The following is a 16,540-nucleotide window of genomic DNA, read 5'->3' as shown; positions in this document are numbered from 1 at the left end:
CGCTTGTGAGCTTTGTTTGAGGCTATCGTTTGGCAAAGAGATTCTGTGTAGACGGTGGGGGAAAAAAGCAGTCCAAGTACGGCTGTAACTCCAGTCCGTTTTGACCCAGATGGAGGGTTTAAAGTGGTCCAGGATCCTATAATTGACAGGACGGCAGACCAGTCTATGCACAGTGAGACTGCGTGGACACAACAGGGAGCTCATTATAATGGCAACATATTGGCTTTCTGTTGGCTTATTCCTTCTACATTTGAATGGTGCTGTATAGCCTAACAATATGGAGGTTTAGCTGTATGTCAGATGACTGATCATTCAATCGATATTTTACCCCATTATTCATTGTTCTCGTGTTGTGCAGAGTCTGTGGAGGGTAGACTCACCTATACACCTAAAGTTGACATGCTTTTCTAGTTGTTAGTATAGGCTAATGATCTATTTTATACACATGCATGTGAGAATGTGATGATACTGTACGTTGGTATGGGCTAATATATAGTCTTAGTTTTAGGCATACTCTCTAAATTAGAACATAATTATGAAAGAAAATGGAGCACTTTTATGCTATTGTGATTGAAGAAAAAAAAGTTGTTGGCCTATGGTTATCACTGTCCACACGTAATTAATTATTATTACTATTTTTACTATTGAGTTTCAGCTTGTTGGTTTGATTAAGGGTTGCTAAACCATCACAAAAGTCACCAAATACAGTATATGAATTGTATTATATCTATATATCTCTCTCTCTCTATATATAATATATATATAATATATATATATATATATATATATATATATATATATATATATATATATTATATACTGGTAGTATTAGCATGCAATACAAATATGAATTTGAATCTTAAATTCTCGGATTACGCTTGGAGAGAAATTACACCTGAAAAGCAAAATACTGTCAGATCCACATAAATATATATATATATATATAATATATATATAGTATACACTCTTCATCAGTATTGCAGCACTGTAGCTGCTTCTGCTGCCATGCCTCATCTGGTTGAAATGGATTGGTTTCCTTCTTCCATGGTTTGCTTTTAATGGTATATGCCCCCCCCCCCCCCAACAACACACACACACACGCACACACGCACACACACACACACACACACACACACACACACACCACACACTCACACACACACACACACCACACACACACACACGCACACACACACACAGATATGCCGGCAGCTATAAGAGGTACACAGTGTTATATTTTTCCTGTTCTTGTTCAAATTAAATCTGAGTCCTAACAGCCCGACCGGATCCTCCTCCACAACCTTTTTAGTTTCTGGAGGTAAAAAGATGAAGAGAGAGCATCATCTCAGCATCATTCCCAGAAAAAGGACCATGCATACAGAAACTACCATTTCAATCTAATTCTAATAACCCACCAAAACAGCCAGCTTTAGTGTTTATCTAATTAGTGTACAATTGATGTGTTGTGTAGTGTTGTGTTTGTGCTGTGTTTGTGTGGAAGTTGTTGTTGGGGAACGGCGCCAAACGACGAGGCCGTGGGTTTTCTCTCCTGCCTGACTTTGACACATTTCCAGAGCTCGCTATGCAGGTTAGGATTCTCACATCTCATTGAAATGCCTCTCTTGTTTTTTTTTCCTCTCCTCTTTCCTCTCTATCGTTCGTTCGCGCCCCCATCTCACATCGAGAGCCGGTGGTCGTCGGGCCAGACCCCACCTGGCTGGCTCGCTGGCTGGCGACAGTGGTGGAAAAAGTACTCAAATTCTTTACTTAAGTAAAAGTACCAATACTGCAATGTAGAAGTACTCCGTTACAAGTAAAAGTCCAGAATTAAACTTTACTTGAGTAAAAGTACACAAGTATTGGCATCAAAATGTACTTAAAGCACCAAAAGTTAAGGTACTAAAATGTTTGAAAATAGCAGATCTACAAGCTCACAACGCGTCGTGATGTGACGCGTATGTGAGCTTGTAGATCTGCTATTTTCAAACAGCCTATGTATAAAATAGGGTTAAAGTGGATAATGTATGTTTTATAATTTCATAATCTATATCTGCAAAGTAACTAGTAACTAAAGTTAAGTTAAGTTAATAATTGTAGTGGAGTACAAGTACAATATTTTGCCTCTGAGATGTAGTGAGTAGAAGTGAAAGTATTGGAAATTGGATATACTCAAGTAAAGTACAAATTCCTCAAAATTGTTCTTAGTACAGTACTTAAGTAAATGTACTTAGTCACTTTCCACCACTGCTGGCTGGTGGCACAACAGCGCTGATCCTACAGAATTTATTATGGAGAAGTTGAGGGAAGGGGGGGAGAGTCTCAACCTATTTATTTATTTATCTGTTTATCTATTTATTTGATCAAAATACCCTTGATCTTCAAAACGGTGACCGCAACACCATACCGTAGATAAGCATCATCATCATCCAGCACAGAGTGGCTCAAGGTTGTGTGAAACGTATCCCCCCCCATTTATAAAGAGTACTGTACACCCCCCCCCCATTTATAAAGAGTACTGTACACCCCCCCCATTTATAAAGAGTACTGTACAACCCCCCCCCCCCATTTATAAAGAGTACTGTACTACTGTACATGATGGGGTGTAGACCTTTCCACTAATGCAGGGGAGGCTGCCTTAAACAGCTAATTGAGGAGATAACGCAGGGAGATAGCACGCACACACAACACAACACACACACACACACACACACACACACACACACACACACACACACACACACACACACACACACCACGTGCAATGAGGCTCACCTCCTTGAAATGAGCTTAGTCTGAGCTGTGGTGTGTGTGTGTGTGCGTGTGTGCGTGTGCGTGTTGCGTGTGCGCGCGCAGCAGCGCGTGTGCTGTGTGTGGTGAAGGCTCTTGCACAGAACCCCACGATGATGGTTATGGAGATATCATTCTCATGTCTTTGACCTCTGTCGCCCTTCACAAGGTGAACGTTAAAAATAGATTTCCAAATGTATTTTTTCCCCCATTATGTCATTGAGGAGTTTCACTTAGAATAAGTATGCATTATCCGGATACAATAAATAAATAATGTAATATAATAAACTCTGGGGAAAAAAAACACCTATTGTTTCTTCTTCTTGCCAGTGTTAACGACAAAAGACAAATATTTTAGCCTGTGAATTCTAAAATAATAATTCAAATCATTTTATATTCAGATGATATAAGAATGTGAATAGACTTGACCATTTGAGTGCCTTCATCCACCGTCTTTTAATATGATATCTAAAAGCTTTCACGTGGTAGAATTCAAAATTGTGGGCTATCGAAGGAAATACAGTAATTGGAATCGAATTAACCCCTAGCTTCATATGAAAGTGATATCTGTAAATCCTCTCACATCTCGTCAGCTCCTTGTTTTTACTGTAAAAAGCTTTGAGGGGTAAATTTGTACTGCAGGGCAAACAGTGCTACAAACAGGTGGCGCCATCCTGCCTTTATAACAGATTGAGTTTTTAATAACCCCAAAAGTTTATGTAGCGACATTAACCAAATCCTTCCTTACTGTTACTGAAAATAAAAATACAAACCTTCAGTCTGTTCATTGTTTGCCGTTGCACCTTTTATTGCTTTAATAAATAGCTTGAAAGAAGGAAAATGGGTTTCTGAATCACATCCAGATATGATAAATTGCAAGCAAATGACAATTGTAAAACACTTGCCTCTAGCAATACCGAACCCCAAAACAAATGTAATTGTTTGTGATTACCCAAAGACCTTCCATTCATCCCCGATGTGACCATAAATGAGGTTTGCGTAACATGAAGGGCCATGGTGGGTGGGGTGTAGACCTTTCCGGAGGGCAGTGCCCGGGTATTAACTAACTGTTGACCTTCCCAGATTGGGCTGAAAGCTGTTTTTCATAGCTGGATTACATCTTTGCTCTGGAAAGCATTAATGTCAAATCAGCCCCGTCCTGGGTTGTTGCTACGGGTCTCTCCTGTAGCGTCGACTTCTCCAGGCCGCATCCTGTTCTGACACGGCAGGGGAAAAAGAAGGAAAAAAAAAGTGTCCACCTCAGCATTCGGAGATCCCCCCCAGACCGGGCCCGTACACCCAGTGTTGATTTTGACAGCAAATTTTGATTTAGTTTTAGATATAGTCTTTTGAATAAAATTACATTCGTTTTAGTCATATTTTAGTCATTCTGAAATGTTTTAGTTTTTGTCTAGTTTTAGTCGACTAAATATCATAAGATTATAGTCGACTAAATCTACAGTTGATTTAGTCGACTATAATGTATGTTGTCGGTGCCTTGATGGCGTCGTAACGGCTGTTTTTACACTTGGTTGCATGCTGAAAATAGCCGATCTACAAGCTCACAACGCGTCGCAGCGCGACGCGTTGTGAGCTTGTAGATCTGCTATTTTCAGAGCGCAGCACCCGAGGGCAACCAAGCATGAACTGACTTGTCTTAGTTCTGCTTCTCTAGATCCCTCACTAACATTTTAGTCTAGTTTTTATTTGTTGACAAAATTGTCAGTATATTTAGTCTTAGTTTTAGTCGTCATAGCTTAGTTTTTATTTAGTTTTTATTTAGTTTTCGTCAGTGAAAAAAGGTAGATCGACCAACATTTTTCGTCATAGTTTTAGTCGACGAAAATCAACAGTGCCGTATATGGTCCTCCGGCCGTTCTGTGTTCACCCTTGTGGTATCGGGTGAAAACCACGAGCACAAAAATTCCATTGCACCCTAGAGAGTCCCCGTCCGACTCAGCCAAGAGTACAGAGAGAGAGTGGTTGAGAGAGTGTGACTCGCTGAAAGGTGGAGGTGGTTTCTGACGGGCGAGTGACGGAATGGTCAATGCTGACGCTTTTCCCTGATAGAATGCAGTGGGAAGTGAATCAACTGAACCCACCCTGTGGAGTGGGCTCTCTGTGGGCTGTCGTTGACGTACGTACGTGTTTCATGTGGCTTTTTTCTATTGACGGCACCTGGACTTGGCTGGAAAAGCGCGCAGACTGCAGTCTGGGAGTCTTCAGAAAGTGCCTTGATGTTCTGGTCATAGTAACAGGTCAGCAATCGGTCTTCACACCTCCTCCTCCTCCTCACAGCAGATGTTGTTGTTGAGGATCGTGTTGACAGCAGTGGTGGGAAAAAGTACTCACATTTCTTACTTTAGTAAAAGTATCAATACTGCAATGTAGAAGTTACTCTGTTACAAGTAAAAGGCCTGTGTTCAAAATGTTACTTGAGTAAAAGCACAAAAGTATTGGCATCAAAATGTACTTAAAGTACCAAAAGTAGAAAGTACTAATTAAAAAGAATGTCCCGTTTCACAAGTTTTCAAACGTATAAAAAAACTTTTGAAAATAGCAGATCTACAAGCTCACAATGCGTCGCATCACGACACATTGTGAGCTTGTAGATCGGCTATTTTCAAAAGGGTCGAAATGTATATAGACCTGAAGTGGTTAATGTATGTTTTGTAATAATAATCAAAATCTACAAAGTAACTAGTAACTAAAGTTTTCAAATAATTGTACTGAGTAAAAGTACAGTATTTGCCACTGAGACGTAGTGGAGTAGAAGTAAAATAATTGAAAATGGGAAATACTCCAGTAATGTAAAACATTCTCTGTACTTAAGTACAGTACTTGAGTATATGTACTTAGTTACTTCACACCACTGGTTGTTGTTGAGGCTCGTGTTGACAGTGGGAAACCAGAGGGCCTTCTTGGAGAGAGAAAAAAAAGAATGATCTTCATAATGTTACAGTAATGTAAACTCTCACCTTATTTAGCATTGGTTTGGAAAGTGCTTTTTCTGTGGCAAACTATTGTCTGCATTCGAGTGCTTAGAAAGCGTTTCTGTGGGATTGCATGTGTCCTTTTTTATGAGCTATGAAGAGATGTTAGAATAGCTGACACAGTCTATATCCTGGGCTGTCGATGAAGCGCTGCTGTCAGAGAGGTCTTGCATCTTTTTTTGCAGGGAAGAGACAAAGCAAGGCCTTAAGGGGAGGGGGGGAGAGAGAGAGAGAGAGAGAGAGAGAGATGAGAGAGAGAGACGAGAGAGAGAGAGAGAGAGAGAGAGAGAGTGAGAGAGAGAGAGAGAGAGAGAGAGAGAGAGAGAGAGAGAGAGAGAGAGAGAGAGAGAGAGAGAGAGAGGCAGAGAGAGGCAGAGGCGTGCAGCGTACTCCTGGATGTGTCATTATTATGTTGTAGGGTCGTGGTACTGGCACCCATCTGGGGGGGGGCTCTCTCAGTGGAACATTATTATCGGAGGATGAAACCATTGGATTTTCATTGTGTCAACTCCATAGCATCACTCCATAGCATCACTCCATAACGCCACATGCTCTTAATGGCTCACAATTGAATCAGCCGATGGATCGGCCCCGGGAATTGCAGAAGCCATCGGCTGTAAATTGTCTTGGCGGTCATTGATCCCGGGGCCGAATAAGGAGGAGCTCCTTTTGTGTGTTCGACCCACATGATCTGTTTGTGTTGATCCTCCTCCTTTGACCTTAATTATCCGGGTGGCGCGGGGGGGGGGGGGATTTGATATTAGATTTTCCGAAATGTTACAGAATGGAGATGTGATTAATGAATCAATGAGCGTTTTCCCGTGGAAAAGGCCCCGTCTCGGTGGAGTTGAATCAAAGTGCTGGGCTCAGCCAGATATAACCCAAATGGCTGCTGGATGAGGAATAAGCACAGTTCAATTATTAATGGGCTAAAGCATAACTCTTTTATTGCCAAATATGCTGATGAAAAGAAGGCCCATAGGAGCAACGGTTGGAATAAAAACCACATATCCCATAAGTCAAGTTGATTATGAGGTCATGTGTGGGGTTATGGATGAGATAGATAAGATGGAATACTATAGCCTTGTGAGGGGGTGGTGGGGCTACATTCTAGGCCCACCGTATTCAAACACAACTAGCTGTGGTGTGAATCAGTGTTGATTTCGTCGACTAAAACTGACGAAAAAAAAATTTCATCGACTACCACTTTTTTTTTCTCTGACAAAAACGAAATAAAAACTAAGCTATGATTAAAACTAAACATATTGACAATTTCGTCAACAAATAAAACTAGACTAATATGTTAGTGAGGGACTAGTGGAGAAGAGATCAACTAAACAACAAGTTCTTTTATGTTTGGTTGCGGTCTGAAAATAGCCGATCTACAAGCTCTGCGCTGCGACGCGTTGTGAGCTTGTAGATCGGCTATTTTCAGCATGCAACCAAGTTGTAAAATCAGGCATTACGACGCCATCAAGGCACCGCCAACATACATTTTTAGTCTACTAAATCAACTGTAGATTTAGTAGACTATAATCTCATATTTAGTCGAAGAGAACAAATCATAAAAATCTCATTTACATCACCCAATGGAAACGTGCAACTGAAATAAATAAAAACCAAAAGGTTATTACATATTTATCTTTTGTGTCATCATGACCCAGCTTGGTTCCAGGCCGTAGAGGTTATAAAGCTAGAGCCTTTTTTTTTTACCAGGGTGTGAAAAGTGAGGGTTCTCTGAAGCGGGAGATGATCCAGTGGGAAAGGAGAGAGAGTCTGTCTGGGTCCGGGGCTAAAAGTCTGGCTCTGTCAGTTTGACAGGGTGGGCAGCCAGCTGGATGGAGGCAGCACCCCGCGGACCCCCCCCCCCCCCCCCTACTCCTGCATACCTCTGTGTGCTCAGCATACATTGACACTAGGAGCTACGGGAGCCTGGAGGAAGGCCTCTGTGGATTGAACCGATGGCCTCACCTGGTTCCCTACACTCCATTTAACCCATTGAGACCTGAAGCCCGATTCTACATGTCTCCTAAATCCCAACAGTATTCTGAAAAACGTATGTTTCTATATCAGTGGTGCTCAATCTTTTTCATGTCAAGGACCCCCCAAAATTATATGTATTTGACCACGGACCCCCCATCAAAATATCTAGTTCCAGGGACCCCCCAGAAGCAAAGATTTGAGTTAAAAACGGTTCGCTTTAAAAATATATATATTCAAAGATTTGCACACATTTTCACGATTTTTCAAAAATAGCAGATCTACAAGCTCGTAGCGCGGCACTCGGTGCCTGCGCTATGAGCTTGTATATCTGCTATTTTTGAATAGCCCAAAGTGTAAAATAATGCTTTTTAGCTCAAATCAAAAAATGACACAGTTCCAGGGTCTTAATGGGTTAAAAGTGGACATGAAAGGCGGTGCTTGACACTGTTCCTTGTTCCTTTGCAATCAGCAATCAGCAGGTTTTGACCGGTATACACCTTTAGCAGTAAATGTTCCAAATGGCCGCCATGGGCAACAGAGGCAGTGATGGAAAAAGTACGATTTTTTTTTACTTTGAGTAAAAGTATCAATATTGCAATGTAGAAATACTCTGTTAAAGGTAAAAGTCCGGAATTTCAAAATTGACTTGAGTACAGGTACAAAAGTATGAGTATCAAAATGTACTTAAAGTACCAAAAGTAGAAAGTACTCATTATGCAGAATGTCCCGTTTCACAAGTTTTCAATTGTATAAAATGTATATACTTTTTGAAAATAGCAGATCTACAAGCTTGTAGATCTGCTATTTTCAAATGGCGGAAATGTACATAGGGCTGAAGTGGGGTAAATGTATGTTTTGAGAATTTGGAAACAATTGGAAATACTCCGGTAATGTAGAAATACCTCAAAAGTACAGTACTTGAGTAAACGTTACTTTACACCACTGCACAGAGGCAACCAGGACAGTTCTTTTTTTTTGATTGGCTGACCAAATAAATGGAAAGAAAGAGGAACAAAGGGGAGAGAGAGAGAGAGGATTGGACGGACGGAACGGACGAGCGGACGGATGTATGGATGGGCAGGCGAGCAGGCGGGCGGGGCGTATGGAAGGAATGTTGAAGACGGAGGGTACAAAACCGATGCAAAGACATTGTGTTGTGATCTCGGCTGGGTTTCATTGAACAAATGCATGTGTTTGTACAGATGCCAGTAGATATAGCATCAGAACATGACCCATATCTCATTCACTGCCTCAGAACAGCATCATTAATAAAAAAGTGCCAAATTAATTAGCAACTGTAATCCAATAGATGTTATGATTATGTTGCTATATCAGTAAAAAAAAAGAGCCCTTATATAACCCTGCTGTCCAATAGTGACCGGTTGATCTGTCTGTCCTTGTGAGAGAGAGAGAGAGAGAGAGAGAGAGAGAGAGAGGAGATCAGGGAGGAGTAGGTTCTGAACTCCTTGTGTTCGATTGGTTGATTGTTTTGTTGGCTTGGCTAAGTGTAGGTTTATCTGAAACGCTCGGGTCGATCCTGACCCGGTGTGCCTGTCTTTAAGTAGACGGATCCATAAAGCTAAATGCTTAGGAGTGTTCTGGGTTGCACAGACAGAACAAACGCTGACATGGTTGCCAAGTGGATCATTTGTCTTTTTACTTTGGGATTTAAAGTTTAGTGAAGACTCCGGGTTCTTTACACAGCAGCGCTATAGGCACAAAAACTTTACCGCACTTTACCGCACGGCACGATCCATCACAGCTTGGCTGAGACATGCTAGACAAACAAAGCATTACTTTACTTAAGGATTTAATCAGGAAGTTTAGCGAGGAAACTCACTGTGGAACATTGGCATGATGGGCTGTGATGTGTGGTAAACAGCGTGTTGGTATACCAACAAAGAAAATGCTCTGGCTAAGGACAAGATTTATGAGAAATTCATGCTCTACTCTCGACCAAAATAGCATTTGTGCCAGCGTTGATTTTGACAGCAAATATTGATATAGTTTTATAGTCATAGCCTTTTGAATAAAATTCCATTTAGTTTTAGTCATATTTTAGTCATGTGAAATGATTTATTTTTTGTCTATTTAGTCGACTAAATATCATAAGATTACAGTCGACTAAATCTACAGTTGATTTAGTCGACTGTATTGTGGCGGTGCCTTGATGGCGTCGTAATGGCTGATTTTACACTTGGTTGCATGCTGAAAATAGCAGATCTACAAGCTCACAATGCGTTGTGAGCTTGTAGATCTGCTATTTTCAGAGCGCAACACCCGAGCACAACCAAACATAAAATGACTTGTCTTTTAGGTTCTACTGGATCTCTTCTCCACTAGATCCTCACTAACATGTTAGTCTAGTTTTTATTTGTTGACGAAATTGTGAATATATTTAGTCATAGTTTTAGTCATCATAGGTTAGTTTTTATTTAGTTTTTATCATTGTAAAAAGGTAGTCGACCAACATTTTTCGTCATAGTTTTAGTCGACGAAATCAACACTGACATATCCTCATACAGGGAATGTTTAAATTAATTTGAGTATTTAGAATCAGCTCTCTGCTTAATGCACGGAAGAATACAAAATTGGAATACATGCTATTTGTTAAACCACTATTCTGGGGACTAACATTTGCCCCCCAAAAAATCTTATCTACAACAAGCTACAAGCTCATTTTCAGAGGACAGAAAAAAAGGTAGTGGACCAAGTACTGTACAGAGTTAACCCCGATCACTTAAGTATTCGTTTATTAAGTATAAGAGGGTTTAAGTGGTTGGGGGCCGTAGCAGACGCACAGACAGACAGACAGACAGACAGACAGACAGACAGACAGACCACTTCAGCCCTATATACATTCCGGCCATTTGAAAATAGCTGATCTACAAGCTCACAATGCGTCGCGATGGGCATTGTGAGCTTGTAGATCTGCTATTTTCAAAGGATTTTTAAAAACATTTTATGTTTGAAAACTTGTGAAATGGGACATGCTGCATAATGAGTACTTTCTACTTTTTGTATACTTTAAGTACATTTTGATACAAATACTTTTGTACTTTTACCCGAGTATATTTTTAATTCCGGACATTTACTTGTAACAGAATATTTCTACATTGCAGTATTGATAGTTTTACTTAAGTAAAAAAATGTAGTACTTTTTCCAGACGCTCAGACAGACAGACAGACAGACAGACAGACAGACAGACAGACAGACAGACAGACAGACAGACAGACAGACAGACAGACAGACAGACAGACAGACAGACAGACAGACAGACAAACAGACACTCAGATAGACAGACAAACAAACAGACAGACAGACAGACAGACAGACAGACAGACGCTCAGACAGACAGACAGACGCTCAGACAGACAGACAGACGCTCAGACAGACAGACAGACGCTCAGACAGACAGACAGACAGACAGACAGACAGACAGACAGACAGACAGACAGACAGACAGACAAACAGACACTCAGATAGACAGACAAACAAACAGACAGACAGACAGACAGACAGACAGACAGACAGACAGACAGACGCTCAGACAGACAGACAGACAGACGCTCAGACAGACAGACAGACGCTCAGACAGACAGACAGACGCTCAGACAGACAGACAGACAGACAGACAGACAGACAGACATTCAGACAGACAGACGCTCAGACAGACAGACAGACGCTCAGACAGACAGACAGACGCTCAGACAGACAGACAGACAGACAGACAGACAGACGCTCAGACAGACAGACAGACGCTCAGACAGACAGACAGACGCTCAGACAGACAGACAGACGCTCAGACAGACAGACAGACAGACAGACAGACAGACAGACAGACAGACAGACAGACAGACAGACAGACAGACAGACAGACAGACAGACAGACAGACAGACAGACAGACAGACAGACAAACAGACACTCAGATAGACAGACAAACAAACAGACAGACAGACAGACAGACAGACAGACAGACAGACAGACAGACGCTCAGACAGACAGACAGACAGACGCTCAGACAGACAGACAGACGCTCAGACAGACAGACAGACGCTCAGACAGACAGACAGACAGACAGACAGACAGACAGACATTCAGACAGACAGACGCTCAGACAGACAGACAGACGCTCAGACAGACAGACAGACGCTCAGACAGACAGACAGACAGACAGACAGACAGACAGACAGACGCTCAGACAGACAGACGCTCAGACAGACAGACAGACAGACAGACAGACAGACAGACAGACATACAGACAGACAGGCTGCTTTGCCACGGATGGCCGGTGACCAGTCAACGGGTCAGGGGTTGCCCCGGCTAGCGGGGGGCGGCGGTCCCCTTGGTGACAGCGGTGGTGTCATGGCAGTGTGCACAGCGGAGCAGGGAGGAGAGCAGGAGAGGTTGGATAAAGCCTGGGCTAGGGGGACACTCTCTCTCTCTCTCTCTCTCTCTCTCTCTCTCTCTCTCTCTCTCTCTCTCTCTCTCTCCCAGCTGCCACCTGGCAGGGCGTGGGGCTCAGCCCCCCCATCCTACAGCCCTGGCCCAGAAAAACTAGAACAGGGGAGGGATTCATCCACAACCCCCCCCCCCCCCCCGCCCCCCCCAACGAGCTTCATTCAGCTGACAAACCCACCAGGCCAGTTGGTGATGCTGTGTCCTTCCCCTCAAAGGAGGAGGACTCGGTGTACCGAAGACGGGGGCAAAATATATGGAGGTGGCGGTGCATTCCCCGACGATTCCCCATTTAACTCATTCAGGCCGGGGGAGGACGCGTCTGTGTGTCATTTTAAGATTGATTTTGGACTATTCAAAAAAATAGCAGATCTACAAGCTCATAGCGCGGCACCGAGTGCCGCGCTATGAGCTTGTAGATCTGCTATTTAAAAAATCTGCAAATCTTTGAATATTATATATATATATTTTTTTTTTAAAGCGAACATTTGTGATTGAAATCTTTGCTTCTGGGGGATTCTAAAAATGTCTTCTAAATCCTTACAGTTTAAAAAAATAAATGTGTTTCTATATAATCAGTGGTTCTCAGACTTTTTCATGTCAAGGACCCCCAAAATGATATGAATTTGGCCGCGGACCCCCCAGCTCAAGAAGCAAAGATTTGAGTTAAAATGCTCACTTTAATTTTTTTTATATTCAATTCAAAATAAATATTCAATGATTTGCACACATTTTGAAGATTTTTCCAAAATAGCAGATCTACAAGCTCGTAGCGCGGCACTCGGTGCCGCGCTACGAGCTTGTAGATCTGCTATTTTTGAATAGCCAAAAGCATACAATATAATCAAAGTGTTCCCGGTCTGAATGGGTTAACGCCACAGCTCAGTAATAGTCCATAATTTTACTTTATGGAGTCAATCATTAAATGCTTACGCAGTAAAAGTTAACCACACAACCCGAGACACTTCCTTTTTTTTGTGGCTGATTTGTTTTTCGGTCAGACTCACAAGCCGTTGCCTTTAAAGGGTTTTGCAATATATATACAGCAGCTATTAGCCCGATGATAGATACACACAGGAAGTGCATTATGGTATATATATTTATTTACATAAGATGTACTGAGGCAGTTCACCGTGTCTATGCCTGCCAATAGAGCGGTAGTGTCACACACACGCACACACGCACACACACACACACACACACACACACACACACACACACACACACACACACACACACGTATAAATTACGTGCACATACACACACACACACGCACACACACACGCACACACACACACACTACGTGCACATACTGTACAGTATGAATGCACACATGCGCGCCACACACACACACACACACACACACCAGACTGGTTCTCTCCCTGAGGAAACAGTGTGTGGGCTCACTGTGATATGATATTGACTTCCAAATATGGGGTTGTTGGCCTTTCCATTGACTTGCATTATAAAATAAAAGTTTTTACAAAAGTTTAATATTTCAAAAAAATATTTCGAAAAGTTTAAAAAAAAAGTCCCTGCTATTCCCAAAGAAGCTGAACATTCTAAAGTTTGATTGAAGGTGAAAGTATGAAGAAGCCGTTATAATAATAATAATAAATAGGGATGTTCAATATTGACTTTTTTTTTACTGATATCCAATATACTGTTATACTCCTAATTTTCGATACCAATGTATGCAGGCTTTTCACCAACAGTCAACTAATTGTTAGGTAACAACATCACATATCTAATAAAATAAAATGGCAATAATATCAATGTAATATCTAATAAATCTTATATAATACAGTGATGTTGGACTCACTGGTGGTCATTTGAATGAGTCCCATTCATCTTAGATTAGATGTTGTCCTATTTGACAGAGCAGAAGCATAATTGCTCTGATGCCTACAACATTAACGAGCTTCAACGAGCATCAGCTGGACACAGACACAAACACCTGCCCTCTGCAGTGACTCTGTAATTTGAAAGCTAATGGAGTCTGTCTCATAAGGATCACTGTGATTATGGTAAGCTCACACACACCATACAGTAAGAACTCCTGTAGCTTATTAAAAACGTGTAGAAATTGGTGTAGAGAGTTGAAGGATCGAGCACACAAATGAAAAATGTAATTTTTTATTGTATTATCATCCTAACTCTTAGAAGTGTTTTGAATGCCAACTTTTTAGCTTGTATGTTTTATCTCGTGGATAAGTGTAGATATTCACATAATTTCAGTTTGCCATGATGTGTGAATATGAAATAAACAACCTTAACCTAACCTTAACTCTAAAAGTCTGTCTTATAAACCATAGACATGACCCAGAAACTATGTCCCTGCACAAGGTCGCTTTCTGTCTGGTATTACTGTCCTTGTGGGGACTTACGGCCGGTAGCAACACACACGCACTTGCGCGCACACACACACGCACACGCACACACACACACGTGCGCAATGAGGCTCACCTCCCTTGAAATGAGCTGGTCTGAGCTATGTGTACATGATGTGGCTGCCTTGCTTGGCAGAGTACAATGTAGTAAGGTCCAGAGACGGGGGGGGTGTTAGGTTGCTGGGGACGGGGGGGTTATAGGGGAATTACTGGCATCATTTCCACTCCCCTGTGCAAAGCAATGATTGGCTACGTCAAATCCCTGGGCCAGTTTATCGCCATGCAGCTGCTCAGGAATCCTGGGCTGCTTGCTGCCTCTGCTCCGTAACACAGCAGTCTGATCCAATTCAATATGAAACAGAACCAGAGCCACTTCCAATACACATCCATGAGCCTGAGAGCAGAGCACTATGGAAAAAGGTTTTTTAGGAAGTAAAATATTTGTGAGATTGCCTCTCTCTCTCTCTCTCTCTCTGAGCATGAATAATTCAATGCACTTTTTATGGGCACAGTGCTTGAATTTAAAAATCACAGCTACCCCCCCCCCTCTCTTCACTGCCCACAAACCTGTGCAGCTGTACAACAAAACAATTCAGTTTGAAACAAACAGCTGCTGAAGCTCTGCATGCCTCCTGTGAGGATTCACTCTGTGTGTCTGCTCGCTGCTATCACCGACTCACTTTGTGTTAAAATTAGATTGGAAGATACATCACGAGTGTCTGACATCAATCTGATTCACTATGTCTCTCTCTCTCTCTCTCTCTCCCTCACTTGCTTTCCTAGATGCCGTCGCTCTCTCCCCCCCAGCCCCCCCCCTCCCCTCCTCCTCCAATTCCTTGCTCTCTCTCTCGTGTTAGATTGGGAGTCCCATTAACCACGTTGCCATCAATCACGTTGAGCCTCAACCCCGTGTTTGTTTCTGGAAAGTCTTTTGATACGATTACAGTACTGTAGTCTAGTAGAGGCTCTTCTCCCTCCCTCCCTCCTCTTCCTCCACACATCGTAGCCCGGGTTTGGAGATGCGTTACAATCGCTCCCCCCCCCGTCCCCCCCCCCCCCGTCCTCTTGCTTGGGCGATGCGCCTCGCCGCCCCTCAGAAGGGACCAGAGATTAAACGCCGGGGCCTCAGACATGTTGGCTGTCACAGGTATCTCTCTGCTCGCTGCCTGATAACGGGGAGGCCGCTTGCTCCTCAAACAGCTGTCAACTAGAAACACTCTGTGGACTTATGCTGTTTTAATGACATTCAATATTATCTTTTTACAAGAAGTGCTTTCTGCATGGCGTTACTCTGGGCTCAGAAATGTAACTTTTTATTTTTTTTACCTCACTGGTGCTCCAAAAACTTCAAAAAGTTATGAGCACCAGCGAAACATTTGGAGAACTTAACATGCAATTTGAGACACAAGTCGGCCTAGTCATTTTTCAGCTTTTTACAGATTATTAATGTACAGAATGTAAGCTTTCAAATGACATGTCATTCATTGAAATCAGAAAATATTTGAAGAAGATTTTGTCGATTTTGAACTTGCTACCCCAAATACTCAGATCAGAGAAAATTGCTTTGGAAGAATCTCACACTTCTCATGGCTCGGTAATGGGCGTTAACTCTTTCAGTGCCAAGAGTATTTTCATAAAGTACTCCCCCAGTGCCAGCAATTTGCGTTTTTTTTTTTTTTTTTTTAATTTTGTAATTTTTCATTCAAATAAATGATCTGATTGGGTTTTTAAACCCATAATACAGTTCTACCAGTAGAGAGCAACAAATCGACACATTGATGATCTCGCTGGCTCACTCGCCCCCTCCCAAACAGGCTCACATCACATCCGGTCATAACCGGATGTTGACATTTTTGACAATCGTTGATCGGGCTAAATTACGATGTGATACACGACTACGATGACTGATCGTCACCCAGACCAAAGA

At 42.2% G+C, this 16,540-nt stretch overlaps 1 protein-coding gene across 1 annotated transcript in view; it reads left to right on the top strand.

Annotated features, from left to right (window-relative positions):
- Positions 1-16,540, top strand: part of LOC308105811 (low-density lipoprotein receptor-related protein 1B-like) — a gene marked incomplete at its 3' end in the record, with an annotated part of 706,266 nt that overhangs the window by 958 nt on the left and 688,768 nt on the right.

Source organism: Gymnoscopelus braueri, assembly GCF_963280865.1.
Source record: "Gymnoscopelus braueri genome assembly, chromosome: 18".
NCBI lineage: Eukaryota > Metazoa > Chordata > Actinopteri > Myctophiformes > Myctophidae > Gymnoscopelus > Gymnoscopelus braueri.
Note: the sequence above shows the minus strand (reverse complement) of the source record. Positions and strands in the feature narration are given on the sequence as shown.